This window comes from Barbus barbus (assembly GCF_936440315.1).
Source record: "Barbus barbus genome assembly, chromosome: 10".
NCBI lineage: Eukaryota > Metazoa > Chordata > Actinopteri > Cypriniformes > Cyprinidae > Barbus > Barbus barbus.
The window spans coordinates 29,278,378-29,294,543 of NC_136738.1; the positions used below are offsets into that span (position 1 = coordinate 29,278,378).

The window sequence follows — 16,166 nt, forward strand, 5'->3', positions numbered from 1 at the left end:
ATAACAGGAAAACTACAAATCAATCAATCAATCAATCAACAAATTAATTAATTTATTAACAAATTAATGTTATTGGTCAGTAACTGATATAGTAATGATATATTGCACATCCCTACAACCAGACAGATAAGACTAAAATACTATAAGGCATCACCCATCTTTGTGACAGCAACATGCTATTGTTCAGCCAGTCAGACGACTTTGAGCAGCTCTTTGCTTGTCAGTCGGGTTTGCTGACATGTTCTTGGCTGCCTTCTCGCTCCAAAACCCTACTCTTCAACTGCAGAGACACATCTGATGGACACAACGACTACAACGACTGATGATGGAGGGACAATTCACTTTCATCCAAACATTCACGGGTCACAATTGGTTACAATTGTTTTAGCATTTCAAATAAACCTCATAGAACAGCGCTGTAGAACAAAACCCCTTCCCATCTGGATCGAATTAACAATTATCTACCCTAGTCCAAGCAATCTGAGGAATCAGCTTTGCCTAAACGTTTATATTACTGGCACTCAAGGCCAAACATTCATTTACTTATTTATTATGATGAGTGTGTTTATGTAGTATAGGGATTTGCTCCTCGATCCCTCCGTCTAGCCCGGCCAGGGTTGTGGACCGGGATCAGTCTATCCCACTGGGGCTACTCAGGAAGAAGAGATGAAGTGAGGATGACAGACGGAAACCAGTTCTCAGAACATACTGATCTAGTCCAACCTCTTCAGACAGCTGGCACAGATCCACCGACAGTCTCGTCCCAGACAAATCTTTACATTACACTACAGGGTTCCTGAAGGAAGAATCTCATTCATTTTCTCCACAGAAAAATATATTTTTAGAGATAATGTGCAAACCTTTCAAGACAGCATACCATATGTGATCTGCTCAAACATCTTAAGTCACTTTTGCACAAAAAACAACAGATGAATTTCTAATGGTATAATTCTTAGATTTACATTTGCTGAGAAATATTTATATGATTTAAATGTTGACTATAACCCAAGTAATTAAGAAAATAAAATTTTTTAGACGTGGAAAAAATTGATTTTTCAAACATTGAAGTGAAGTGACATACTGCCAAGTATGGTGACCCATACTCGGAATTCGTGCTCTGCATTTAACCCATCCAACGTGCACACACACAGCAGTGAACACACACACACCGTGAACATACACCCGGAGCAGTGGGCAGCCATTTATGCTGCGGCGCCCAGGGAGCAGTTGGGGGTTCGGTGTCTTGCTCAAGGGCACCTCAGTCGTGGTATTGAGGGTGGAGAGAGCGCTGGACATTCACTCCCCCCACCTACAATCCCTGCCGGCCCGAGACTCGAACCCGCAACCTTTGGATTACGAGTCCGACTCTCTAACCATTAGGCCACGACTAATGTAATACATTACATTAAATAAAACATTATCATCCAAAAGAATATATAATGCTTTAATATACACTCTAAATAATGCTGGGTTAAATACAATCCAGTGCTGGGTAAATACTGGACAGAACACATGCTGGGTGGTTTTCAACCAACAGTTGGGTTAAATGTTTAACCCAATCACTGGGTTTGTCCATATTTTACCCAGCACTTGGTTGTATTTAACCCAGCATTTTTTAGAGTGTAGTTGTTTGTCTATATATCTTAAGTTGTGTCTTATTATTTATATTATTAAATTGTTTGTTCTTGTTTTTCTCCACATGTATGGTCATACTATAGTATTTGGAGAAAAACAAGAACAAACTATTTAATAATATAAATAAGACAACTTAATATATATAGACAAACAACTATAGCATTTCGATGTATTTTAATATTTCGAAATTATTTAAACTTTATACATATATTTCAAAATAAGCATTCATATTAATACTAATTATTAATTTACATTTAGCTGACGCTTTTATCCAAAGCGACTTACAATTGCTATATATGTCAGAGGTCGCACGCCTCTGGAGCAACTAGGGGTTAAGTGTCTTGCTCAGGGACACATTGGTGTCTCACAGTGGATTCAAACCCGGGTCTCTCACACCAAAGGCATGTGTCTTATCCACTGCGCCATCGCCAATTTTATTAGAATGAAGTGTAAAGTAAAATATCACTATACTGTGTGTGTATACAAACACGTGTGTACTGTGTACATATATATGCATATGTATATAAGACGAGCAGAATATAACATTGCTAATATGATATTTATGCTGATTTATTTTTTTTATTTTTTTCATTTTTAGATTTTATTATATTTTATTATTATATTTTATTAACTACAAAGTCTTAATTAGAAAACAAATATTTGGAAAAAATAAATCCAAGCATGCACAAAAAGTTGTCTGCAGATATTAATCAGCCAATACAGAACAGTTTGATCAATCAGGTTGATATCAACAGGCTATACCTACAGAAAATTGTCACAAAACTAGTATATTCACCCTCTTCGCCCGTGTTTGTGGGTGGTCTTCCTCTGTCAGTCTCAGGTCCTGGGAACTTGAAGATCAGTATTGGAGCTGTTCTTATGATCTCTCTCTTCAGGATCCAGATTAAGTCATTTTTTCCTGGAATCTGCTGAAGCCATTATTCCGGTTGGGATGTCACAGCCCAGAACCCCCATCACTGCCGGAACTACTCCGGCTTCACTTGACTTGTCACATTCTTTCCAACTTGTCCTTTAGTCTCTGGTATTCATCAAGGTTTTTATACTCTTGCTACCTGATGTTTCATTCACAATCATCTAACATATTCATCACCACCTAATGCTCTTCATCTACAAACACAAGAGTAAGTATGGTGGACTGTTGTTTGCTTATCAGTCGTGGTCTAATGGATAGAGTCAGACTTGTAACCCGGGCACCACAGCATTGTCCACTGCTCCAGGTGTGTGTTCACGGTGTGTGTGTGTGCAGACTTGGATGGGTTAAATGCAGAGCACAAATTCCAAGTATGGGACACCATACTTGGCCACAAGTCACTTCACTCAGGTCTCAGAGTCCAAGAATAAGTTGTATTTTCTTGTTGAAACGCTTAGAAAACTGGTCCTATGAGAAGTTTATAACACAACATCATTTAATGTAAAAAAAAAAACAACATACACAAATTTTCCTAACAGTCACTGGAAGTCTACATAATCCTAAAGCCCTTAAAGCAGGCTGATATCCCATCATTCACATGCTGTCAATGATGACTTTATAGTGCATTAGGTCTCCACAGAACTGCACAGAATTGCAATTTCTGTCATTCATAAAGTGTACAACAATTTTCTACAACAAATCTACAACAATGGTCAACTAGGTCAGCAGTGATGATGACATTTCATGCAATATATATAAATGATATAACTACAGACTGTCCTGGGCATCACAGTCCCAGCTGTCACTGGAGGTCTGCATCATCTAAAGCGGGCTGATATCCCATCATTCACGAGCTACACAAGGCCAAGCCAAGAATACAAGCTACTTATTTGTCACCTCTTACAATATCTCACAGACAACCGACTGCCTTCTAAACTATGAGAATAGACACTTAATCATAGTATGAGAGCTGGAGTTACTCATGAGGCTCTATAGACACATTTATGGGGCTCAACAGGAAGGCACCAGTTAGAAACCGGAAGTTTGAAAATTTTGAAAAAAAAAAATTGTGAGGAACAGTCCAAAAAACAATTTGAAATTTATTTTATTTTTAGTTTTAGGTTCAGTTTACTTTACTTTAGTTTATTATTCAACAAAGATGCATTAATTCATCAAAAGTGACTGTAAAGAATTTTATAATGTTACAAGATTTCTATTTCAAATAAACACTGTTCTTTTGAACTTTCTAGTAATAAAAGAATCGTAAAAAAATATTACAGTTTCCACAAAATATTAAGCAGCACAACTGTTTTCAGCATTGATAAAAACAAGAAATGTTTCTTGAGCATATCAGCATATTACCATTATTTCTGAAGGATCATGTGACATGGAAGAATGGAGTAATGATGCTGAAAATTCAGCTTTGCAACACAGGAATAAATTATATCTTAAAATATTCAAATAGAAAACAATTGCTTTAAAATGAAATAATATTTCACAATATTATTGTTTTTACTGTAATTTTGATTAAATGAATGCAGCCTTGGTGAGCAAAAAGAGAGTAATGTCTCCACAAACCACCATAAGATGGTTTCAAGGGGTCATGAATAAAACAACTTCAATATCACTCGATTTCCTCTCTCGCTTTCTCTCTGAGGGATGAAGGGTCAGAATGTAACCTCTTACTCGGTTGTGTGATGGTCACCTGCTTTTCATTTAGGGAAACAAATCTCCTCAGGCATTCCAATTTCTCCCTGTTGTTCTCTCATTCTTTTCATCCCTCGTCTAACCTAAAAGCATTTGATTTCAAAGAGGAGGATCCGGATGAGGAAATTACTCACTTAATGTAACGTTCAGAGTGAAGTCTCTTAACCTGAAGCTGGTGTTTGCAGAGGCACTGAGTGCTGCCCATGTCAACAGACCGACTGCTGGGTGGCATGACATGCTGTTGCTGAAACCCTTGATCATTCTGCTTCACAGACAAACATTATGTTGTTCTTCTCGTTCTTGACAATATTGCTGCAGATTCTCTATACTGTAATACACTGCATGTGAGCATGAGAAGAATTACAGGACGACAGGCCGATATCAAGTATTCACAATGTATTTGGGATTATTTTTCTGGAGTTATAAATCACCAAAGAAGGAACAAAAAAAGAACACTCCTGGCATACAACCTGAATTCCGGAAATGTTGGGATGTTTTTTTAAATTTGAATAAAATTAAAACTAAAATACTTTCAAATCACATGAGCCGGTATTTTATTCAGAATAGAACAGAGAACATAACAAATGTTTAAACTGAGAAATTTTACACTTTTATCCACTAAATGAGCTCATTTCAAATTTGATGCCTGCTAAAGGTCACAAAAAAGTTGGCACGGGGGCAACAAAGGGCTGAAAAAGCAAGACATTTTGAAATGATTCAGCTAGGAGAACATCTAGCAACTAATTAACTTAATTGACATCAGGTTTGTAACATGATTAGCTATAATTAGCCCGGTTCTGTCAACACTGCACTGGCTCCCTATCAAACATCGGATAGATTTTAAAATCTTGTTAATTTCTTATAAAGCCCTGAATGGCTTAGCTCCTCAGTGCTTGAGCGAGCTCTTATCACATTATAGTCCTGCACGTCCGCTGGGTTCTCAAAACTCTGGCCGTTTGATAGTACCTAGAATAACAAAATCAACTGCGGGCGGCAGATCATTTTCCTATTTAGCACCCAAACTCTGGAACAATCTACTTAACACTGTTCGGGAGGCAGACACACTCTGTCAGTTTAAATCTAGATTAAAGACACATCTCTTTAACCTGGCTTACACATAACACACTGCTACACTTCTATTGTTCAAATCCGTTAAAGGATTGTTAGGCTGCATTAATTAAATCAACCGGAACCGGGAACACTCCCCATAACACTTGATGTACTCGTTACATCGTAAGAAGAATAGCATCTACACTAATATTTGTCTGTTTCTTTCTTATTCTGTTTCTCAGTCCGTATCCGATCAGATGGTGGATCAGCACCAAGAGATGATGTCTACAGCCCTGATCGTCAGCAGAGACCAGGACACCTGGATGAGCCTCAGAGACATATCACCAGTGAAGACCTTGACTAAAAATACAATAAAACTAAAAATATAGCAAAATAACTAAAAAATATAATAAAATATCTAACTACATAATACTATTATTGTTAGAAATTATAAATATTTAAAAATATATATTAAATATTTTTATTAAAATATAATAATATATGAAAAATGAATATATACATATACATACATACACACACAACAGAAATATATTAAATGAATTCAACTATAAATTTTAATTATAATAAACAAACACCAATAGTGTAGTAAAAATACACCAAGAAACAATAAATGCATTAAACTATATATTACAATTATAGCAAATGAATAAATCATATAAATGAAAAACTTCAAATAATGAATAAAACACAAATATAACAAATACATTCAATTTAAATTAAAATGCCCCATCGGGACAAGACTACGGGAATCAGATAAGCCCTTTACACAATCTGACATGGCTGTGGTTGGAATTGAACTGCACTTTTCATCTGGCCAGAGGAGAACTGGCCCCCCAACTGAGCTTTGTTTTTCCCAAGGGTTTTTTTTTCTCCATTCTGTCACAGAGGGAGTTTTGGTTCCTTGCCGCTGTCGCCTCTGGCTTGCTCAGTTGGAGACACTTAATTTCTTGCGATTATAGTCGATTTGATTGCACAGATGCTATTTAAACTAAACTGAGCTAGAAAATGACATCTCTGAATTCAATAATGAAATGCCTTTAACTGAAAATTGAGTGTTTAATCTTATCATTATACATTACTGACACTCTATCCTCCAATTTGATACTGTTAAGTGCTTTGACACAATCTGTATTGTTAAAAGCGCTATATAAATAAAGGTGACTTGACTATAAAAGGGAGAGGCAGAGTCTCTCAGAAGTTGGCTTTCCAATCTGTGAAAGAGTGAAAAGATTGTGGAATACTTTAAAAACAACATTCCTCAATGTCAAATTGCAAAGGCTTTGCAAATCTCATCATCTACAGTACATAACATCATCAAAAGTTTCAGAGAAACTGGAGAAATCTCTGTGTGTAAGGGACAAGGCCGAAGACCTTTGTTGGATGCCCGTGGTCTTCGGGCCCTCAGACGACAATGTATCACTCATTAGCATGATTCTGTCATTGACATTACTAAATGGGCCCAGGAATACTTCCAGAAACCACTGTCGGTAAACACAATCCGCCATGCCATCTGCAGATGCCAACTAAAACTCTATCATGCAAAAAGGAAGCCATATATGAACATGGTCCAGAAGCACCATCGTGTCCTGTAGTCCAAGACTCATTTAAAATAATTACAAAGAAACGACAAGTGACACAATGAACTGAACATAAAATTTTGAAGTAGAAAGACTGAAATAGCATTTTATGGACAAAAACACAATACAAATTATTCTACTGGTGCATATAAATGACAATTAAATATCACGGTGTATTATGTGCATTAAAATGTATGAATTGGATTTAAAAAATAAGGCATTTTAGAGCATACAGAGAAAAAAAAACTAATATATTAGTCAAGACACTAAAAATGATTTATGTAAATTAATTTGAGCTGTATCCTTCTGTAGTAGAGGCCAGTAAGGAGATTTGACTTGATTATCCTTATAGGGGTCATTTCATGTTTGACCAAAAAAAAGGTAAACAATAGTAAAAGAGAACTCATATGCCGACAATTAAATTTTTATCTCTTAAGGCCAAATTACATCCTGTTGTTCACAACACAACAGCTCATCTCATAAATCTTATTCATGCTCTGTAATTTTACACTTTGTAAAAACAGCTTTGAGCAACATTTTGCAAGACTAAAGCGACATGATTAGATCAGAAACATGCGTCCAATTCTATTACAGTATTAAAATGGTATTTTATGGCAAAAAACACGCTGTAGTTTAGAAGAACCATATCTTTAACACAGCCATGTAAGGCAGCAAAGGAAACCTGAGATGGCTTGAATGCATGTTTTCATGAGTCGATCAGAACCTGTGTTTATCAAAACCAAATAAAGCTCTGTTTCACAGGCTTCGGTGACATGTATACTCATGAAAATAAATAGTGCAGATTGTGCAATTCAGAAAAATAAATTAGGGCTATTAGAAAGTAAAGCAGCATTCTTCTACGTTTGTACAAAGTGAAACTGGGTTCACTGCCAGTAATTTACATCTCTCTACAGAAAGTACAGCATGCCACTCTAAATTGTGCCAATTACAATGATTCACACTAGGCTCAGAGGCACGATAAGGAAACTAATACCAGATCTCCACTGATGGGGCTTCAGACTTTAAATCACAGAGACTTCTAGTCCAAGGTTTCACATACTGTTCATAAGAAACTCATACGACCACCAAACTTTCAAAGAATAATTCACCTTAAAATGAAAACTCAACCTCATGTCATTCCAAACCACTTTGCTTGGTATAGACTTGGTATATACTGTACATGTTATATGGATTCCTTTTAATGTGCTTTTTGGTGTTTTTGACCTTTTTCGAGCTTGAAACTTGTATGGCCTAAGTTGAACTTCTACTTTCGTCTTCCACCAGAACTAATAATAGCAAACCAGTTTGGATCCCATATGTAGGTGAAAAAACATCAACAGTAGTGGCATTTTTGGGTGAACTGTCCCTTTAAGTGCAGTGTAGCACAAACAGGCACCTGGTAGGACAGAAACAGATGTCCTGAGATAGAAATGAGGTCACAAAATCTGAATCACATGTACCAGTATAGGACAGGCCAATAAAGAGACCACGCTTGGTCATTCTTTAGCAGCTAAAATAAGGTTTCTGAGAGCTGACCTGAACTCAGTCATATTCCTGATCTGGAATTGAAATAGAGATGGATATACAGTTAAATATACAGTACAGAGTCTGCTAAAAGACTCTGGCATGTGGCTATGTTCAGCACAGGGTACTGTACAGAATAGAGTATTTTTAGAAAAAAAAAATGCTTTAAAATAATAGCCTGAAAAATCTAAATATTGAAAATTTTAATTAGTTTTCTTGTTGAGTATCATATGATGCATCAGCCATTATTTCTATATAGATATAGGAGAATTTTATTCAGAGACCCAAAGTGAGCAAAAATTGATGCTGATATTGATATGGCTAAAAAGTAAGATGAAATTCTGATGGCTTGTTTGTAATGTAAATCAATGAGATCGTTATAGCATATAAATATCAGTTGTCACACTACAACTCCCAATAATATATCTTAGTAAGATAATATTTAAATACTTAGTTTTCAAAATTCTGTAGTTTTAATTAATTTTATAATACATAATACAGTTATAGGAATCATATAGACACAGAAGATTGATTGAGATACTCGTTTTTTAACACTGACGCACATTTTAGCATTATTTGTCTAATAAATGATGTAAGGATAATCAAGTAAACTTGCTTCAGTCCAGTAAATGTTTATCTTGAAATATTACTTACAAAATAAATGTTTCAGGACAAACATTTGAATCAGTAGTATGCAACATTGTTGTCACGTCATCAAGATTTGTGTCTATTTTGAAATCAAATTCTGCAAATTAAATAAGTAAATTAATGTGTAAAATAAATATTATGTTGTTTATTGTTATTTTCATTGAAAATCAGGCCATGAATGGACTACAGTCTGAACAAAACATCAAAACATGATTGGTTTACCGCACAAGACCCTTCACAGGTCCATGTAGGAGGTCCAATCAGACGGTCTGGGTTTCCTATCACTTTAAACATAATTGCAAACAGGTTTAAGGAGCTCAAACTACAGGCATCGTTCTCTCTCTCAGCTCTGAGCACCTCATTGCTAAATACCTCATCATGCGCTCAATCAGCTCTTCCGTCTCAAGGTCTCTGGATGGCTGGTGTGATTCACTCGTGCTGATGTGTGACTAACCACAGCACTTAGTCCAGCGGTTCATTCAATGACAAGAAAAGCACCACACTGCTCCAGTCAAGCACAATGGTGGAGGACAGAGATTGAACTAAGATCTGCATTCTTAGATACGCAAACTCTGTTTCTCTACTGAATAAACAAGCAAGCTCTCATACAGCAGGGTTGAAAGATAGGGCAAAATGCATTTTGAAAATGAAAATCACTAGCCCTACTCACTCCAAAGGGCAGATGGCAGATTATTTGAAGTGAACACTCTTAAGGGAGCATCTGATATATTCTATTTGAAGCCATGCATACTGCCAATTAATTTTGATTCAGAATGATTCCCAAGCTGCAAAATTGTATCTATGCTGTTGAAGAGATAAATATAGCTGTTTCAAATCCTATAAATAAAATAAAATCAAATAAAAATAAAATGGAGGAATTTTATAAAAGTTTCTATTTTGATCACATTTCACATCTGCATTTTAGAATGTCTGCTAAGATTTGAAATCAATTTCAAAGTGGTTTCAAACAAATGTTCATGAGTTGCCATGCATGACGTGATCAGCAAAATTAGTTCCTTAAAGTGGCCACTGAATGAAAGGACTCTCTCTCATTAGAGAGAGGAGGGAATCAAAGGACTCTCTCTCAATCTTTGACTGACAGTATACAGCGTTTCTTCATTACAAAAGTCAGAGTGGGCTGATCAGTGAAAATGACATCATCTGTTTCAAAACCACACAGACATTTGGTTCCATTCACAAAGAGTAAGAAACAGCCCTGTTTATTTGAGATGCTCTGGTTGAGCATTGCTTATGAACTGCAAAGTGAACTCACATCAAATAATGCCCCCTACTGAGACGAAACAAGAATGCCAATGAAGAATAATCAAGTAAAGTTTGACATGATGAAAACCACATGACGCAGGGCCAAACTTCCCCTGTTAGGCCTCCCTCTAGAAATGCCGGCAAGACATTAATGAGTTTCTGATGAATTACACAAACTGCCTAAGAGGCACTGGATACGTCTTGAGCCTTACTACAGCTTACTACAGTCTTGAGCCTTACTACAGCAAATGTGTGCCATAAGTCACCCACCAACTGCCTACAGTCTGTCAAAACATGGAGCAGACAGTCAAACCATTGAATCCAGACTTTAGAACATAGAAAAAAAAAAAGATTCAAAAGCTGTCAATGTGGCAGTACCCTTTCAAAACTAATATTTACCATTTAGGTACAAATTTTTCCACTTTAGGTACAAATCTGTACCTTTAAGGTACTGAAATGCACCTTTTAGGGGTGAATGAGGGGCAAAGGTGTACCTTTTGAAAAGGTACTGTCCCAGTCACAGCTTTTGTACTTTCTTTTTTTTTTTTTTTCCTGAAAGAGTGAGTCTTATCTCTGACAGATGCTGAAAAAGGAGAAGAATCAAAACTGGCAACCCAGCAAGAGGATTAAGGGAATGGGCGAAAGTGAGATAGAGAAAACTTGGGAAAAATCAGAGAGGATGACAGAATAACAGGGAAAAGTGAGATATTATGGAAATAAGGTGGTGATCAGGAGACATTCCAGAATGCAGCTCCATTGACAGCAGTGGATTAGTGAGCGGCTCTTCCCGCTGAAGTGAACACAGACTCGCATCATAAATCAACAGAGAAGGTTAAACGACTTTAATGTACTCAGAGGGGCGGCACAGTTCGCTCTGGACTGTCACTCACGGTTTAACTTTCCACGCAGTGAATCACTACAGTGTAACACAGATGCAAAGACTGTGCAATATAGCTACAAAAAGAGTGATATTCTTCAGTCTTTCGCCAAAATTCCATATATACTGTATGAGAAAATATTCTCAAACATTTCAGTTTTTCAGCATTTGCTCTTTTTTCCCCCAATTAGAGAAACCATTCGTTCCAAAGTGAATTCACAAACAAGACAAACACAAATTCAAGTTAAAAATGACAGACAGAATGGTAGATAGAACGAGAGAAAGACAGAACTGTAGACAGATAGAACGACAGGCAGACAGAGCAACAGATTTAATGATAGAACAAACAATAGATACAACAGATAGAACGAATGATAGATAGATAAACAGAACAATAGCTATAATAATGGAGCAATAAAAAAAATTATAGAAAGATATAGAGAACGATAGAATAATAGATAGATAAAACAAATGATGGATGGATGGTTGGATGGATGGATGGATGGATGGATGGATGGATGGATGGATGGATGGATGGATGGATGGATGGATGGATGGATGGATGGATGGATGGATGGATGGATGGATGGATGGATGGATGGATGGATGGATGGATGGATGGATGGATGGATGGATGGATGGATCTAACAAAAGATAGAACGATATCTAGAATGATATCTAGATAGACAGAACGACAGACAGACAGACAGACAGACAGACAGACAGATAGATAGATAGATAGATAGATAGATAGATAGATAGATAGATAGATAGATAGATAGATAGATAGATAGATAGATAGATAGATAGATAGATAGATAGATAGATAGAGCGATAGATAGAGCGATAGAACGACAGACAGGCAGACACAGAATGATAGAACGATAAATAGAACGAATGATGGATAGACAGAATGATAGAATGAACTATAGATAAATTATAGATTGATGGAACAATAGAAGGTTGGATAGACAGAACGTTAGATGGATAGATATTTTATTGCAAAATAATGAAGAACTGAGAAAGTGCACAAAACAATGAAGGATCATGCAAAGTCTAATGACATCTAATGATAGTCGTTACAGCCACAAAACGAGCACAATGAAATCACTGCAGCACTCAGTATGCCATAATTACACTTTGCCTGCAAAATCATCGCAAGCATATCAGCTGTAGTATTCAATACTGTATAGCTCAGCTTTAATGCACACACGTACAGTACTCAGAAAACATGCACAACCTCTCACAGTCACGTGCCTAGAAGTACATGAAGAACCATGGCTGATCTATTATGAAGGCAAACCAGATGTTCTAATTTTGAATTTGCCAAAATCATAGGGGCCCCTCACAGGCAGCTTTGATAGAGGGATGAAGAGCTTGTAGAGCATGAGGTCATTAAAGTGGAATTCAAAAGCCAACAATGATGAGAAGTGCAAGAGTAAATCATACGCTGAGTGACTTCAAAGACCACAGACTCATTAGTCGGAGAAAATCAAAGGTGATCTACTAGAAATGACTGCAATGCACAGAGAGGAGTGAATATGTACCTGAATATTAATTTTGTAAATCAATATTTATATTTAAGAATATTTATCTTGTGCTGGTGCTTAACTAAATGGCTCAAAATAAAATAAAATAAAAAAATAAATAAATCGCCTTCAGTAAAAATGTGCAGAGCAGTTTCATGAGCCGCCCACAGACACTTCCAACACTGTACAGTGCAACTTGTTTGCTGTTGATTGATCTGGAGTGTTAATGGACATTGATCACTGCAATAAGCTCTTTGACCTCTCATACAGCTCAAGATGCGTCAATATTTGCATTGGCTGAGTGGCAGAGAGCCGGTGTTTGTAAGCAACACCTCGTCTCAGAGGTCTTTATGCTAGAGTCGCACGCAACATTTTCCTGAGTGCAAAACATTAAGAATTGAAATTCATGGATAAAACCTCATTTTAAGCCAACTGTAGTCAAAGCTTAAAATAAGATTGAGAAAAAACACACACCCTATTTATACATGTTACTGTTCCCCACTTATCAATGCATATTATTCCAAATAATAATAATTTAAAAAATTATTTTCCTTACTGAATATCCAGTTTCATTTGGAAATACATAACATTACAGAATCAAAGCAATCTGCAAATTGCATATTAACTGTAATAGCTTGAAAATTCTTCATAGTAAGATTCAATTTGTTATTTTGCATGTTCATTTTTACATTGTTTGTTTGTTTGTTTGTGTTTAACGCCATTCCAGCTTCTGTGGCTATTTTCATGCCGAGAAATCTTAGACCGAATAGTATAATGAAATTATATCATGTTTTTATAATTTATTTTTCTCTGTTAAAAATCTCTTCAAAAGAATTAACTGAATAAAAACCAGCACAATCCAATAAATCATGCTTAATGGATAAAGGCATTCATTTTCACATAAAAGTTGTAAAAATGAACATGATATTATTAACATGATATCATTAATATTAAAGAGTTAGTTCATCCAATTTTTTATTTTTTTGTAATTAACAAAGTTATGTTCAAAGTTAGGTCATGATACCTAAAGATTAATTAATGTCAGCAAATTAAATCTTATCGTAAAGCATTACCAATATTTTTTTCTTGTGATCAAACCTTCAATACCTTTGTTTCAACATGCTTTCAAAGAAATTTACAAACAAGAGACTGTCCAGCCCGGCTAGTCCTCAAAGTGTCAGACAGTTCATTTATAATTCAGAGTTTGGAGGAAGTGGGTTCGGAGCTTTTAGGTATTGGATGTTGCCCGCTCTTTTTCGGTTTCTTCTGCTTTGTCCTCTGCTGACATCAGGACAGGTTTCTCTTCGACATGTCTCTTTCCATTCACAATGTCATCTCTCCTCAGCAGGTAACCAAACCCATGCCAAGTATAGAGTTTGGGCCCAGGGATTTCGTTTTGGATGCCTCTAGCGAATAAATCACATCTGCTTCATTCTGAACGCCTGTTTCCCGCATCTTCTCGTCATATATGATGACATCTACAGCTGTAGACAGAGTCTTCGTTCCTGCAAAGTCCATTTCTCCAATACCAGTGCAGCAGGACTGCAGAATCACAGTCTGAAAGGAAGACTGAAAGGCTTCCACTATATTCAAAAAGTGCCTGAGCTTTAGGAGGATTTGGGATCCTTTTCCACTCCATTCACTAAAGCGGAATGCTAATTAAGAGACCAGAGAGGTCGGAGAGAGTGAATGACCAGAGAGAAAGAGGAGGGAACACAACCATCGGCCGAGTGAGAGTTAAAGGAATACTTCACCCAAAAGTGACAACGTTGTCATCGTTCACTCACCCATAGGGCGAATGCCCAAGTTGCTCTTTTGCATATAAAATGAAAGTGGATGGTAATTTATTCCATCAAGCTCCAAAAATAGTAAAAATGTAATCCATATGACTACAGCTTAGGTCGTATGACAGCTTTGTGTGACTGAAAGCCATTATTCACTTTTATCATCTTCCCTTGTGAGATACATGTGGGTTACTGCAAATCTGAGACACAAAAGTCTCCATTTAATCACGTCGAGGTTTAGGAGAAAAAATATTTTTTCATTTTCTGTCCTTGAGGCCAAGAAGAATAATATATTGCTCTCTTTTAACTCAGGAGACTTATTGGCGTCCTCACAAACTTTACATAAATGGGACATTTGTTGAAATAAAGTGAAATTATGGAGATATCAAATGAAAATGAGAATTAGATGAGACATATTGGAGTAAATGGACTACCTTTTAGGAAAGTAAACTTTCAGCAATCTCTTTTTGCAATGCGCCTCCTCTAGAAATCTCAACAATGTCTCAAACTGTGCTCTGATTTGGCAAGACTCAAAAGCTTTGAGATTGGAATATGAACTTCTTCTCAAACTCTTCCACAGGGAAATCTGAGCTTGTGGTCCCTAAAAACAAACATCCCAAGTGAGATCTCTAATGTCTTAATTGTTTCTCCAATACAAATACAGATTTTTGCACTTGCTTCTCCTGAGATTTTCTCCTGCTTCTCACATTTAAATTAAGTGAAAGTATAGAGATATAAAATGAATGTGAGAAACGGATGAGAAATATTTGAGTTTAAATAGTTATTTCAGACTTGACAGATTATCTTTGCAAATCTGATTATAGACCAAGATCTAATTGAGGACTTTTTCCTCTGGAGACAAGACACTTTACTGCATTTAATCTCACTCTTCTCCAAAACAAAGATCTTATCCATGTCTCAGACTGAGATAATCACTAATGATGATGACATTTCCGAAACATACAAAAAATACACTTATGCAAAATACACTTAAAATGTAACGCACAATTAAAAAAAAAAAGATCTGATACTAGCTCTGATCGAACTCATTGACTTTTCAATGCAAATGCAGTCTCTGCTGAAATAAAGTGAAAGTATAGTGATATAAAATGAATATGAGATTTGAATAAAAATTCTCAGACTAAAATAATCACTGACAGTCTTAAAATAATGATGTTCATGGTCACTTTTGGAGCTCAGCCATATGAGTGTACTGTTGTTGCATGGAAATGAGCAGCTTGAATATTCCACCACAACCATTCTGGCATGAGTTTTAATGAGATGAACAAATGACGACAATGTTCACTTTTGAGCACACCATTTCTTAAAAACACAGCATAGGGTGAACAGTCAAGCAACAGGCTAGTTAATGTCCAGAAAATACATCAATTTGCACCAAAACGTAGTGAAAGACACTTAAGCCCACTGCTCCAGCAAATCTAATTCACTGAGTTCTTTCATCAAAGTAGTCCATACCACTTGTGCTCTATAGTGCATGTATATGTCTTCTGAAGCCTCATATGACAGCTCTGTGTGATTGATATTTAATATTCACTTTTATCATCTTCACCTTGTGAGTTAAGTAGATTACAGAAAATTCAAGATGCAAAAGTCTCCATT

At 36.3% G+C, this 16,166-nt stretch overlaps 1 protein-coding gene across 4 annotated transcripts in view; it reads right to left on the reverse strand.

Annotated features, from left to right (window-relative positions):
* The window catches only part of LOC306876396 (tensin-1-like), a 230,550-nt gene that overhangs the window by 158,438 nt on the left and 55,946 nt on the right, over positions 1–16,166 (reverse strand). The window lies entirely within an intron of this gene.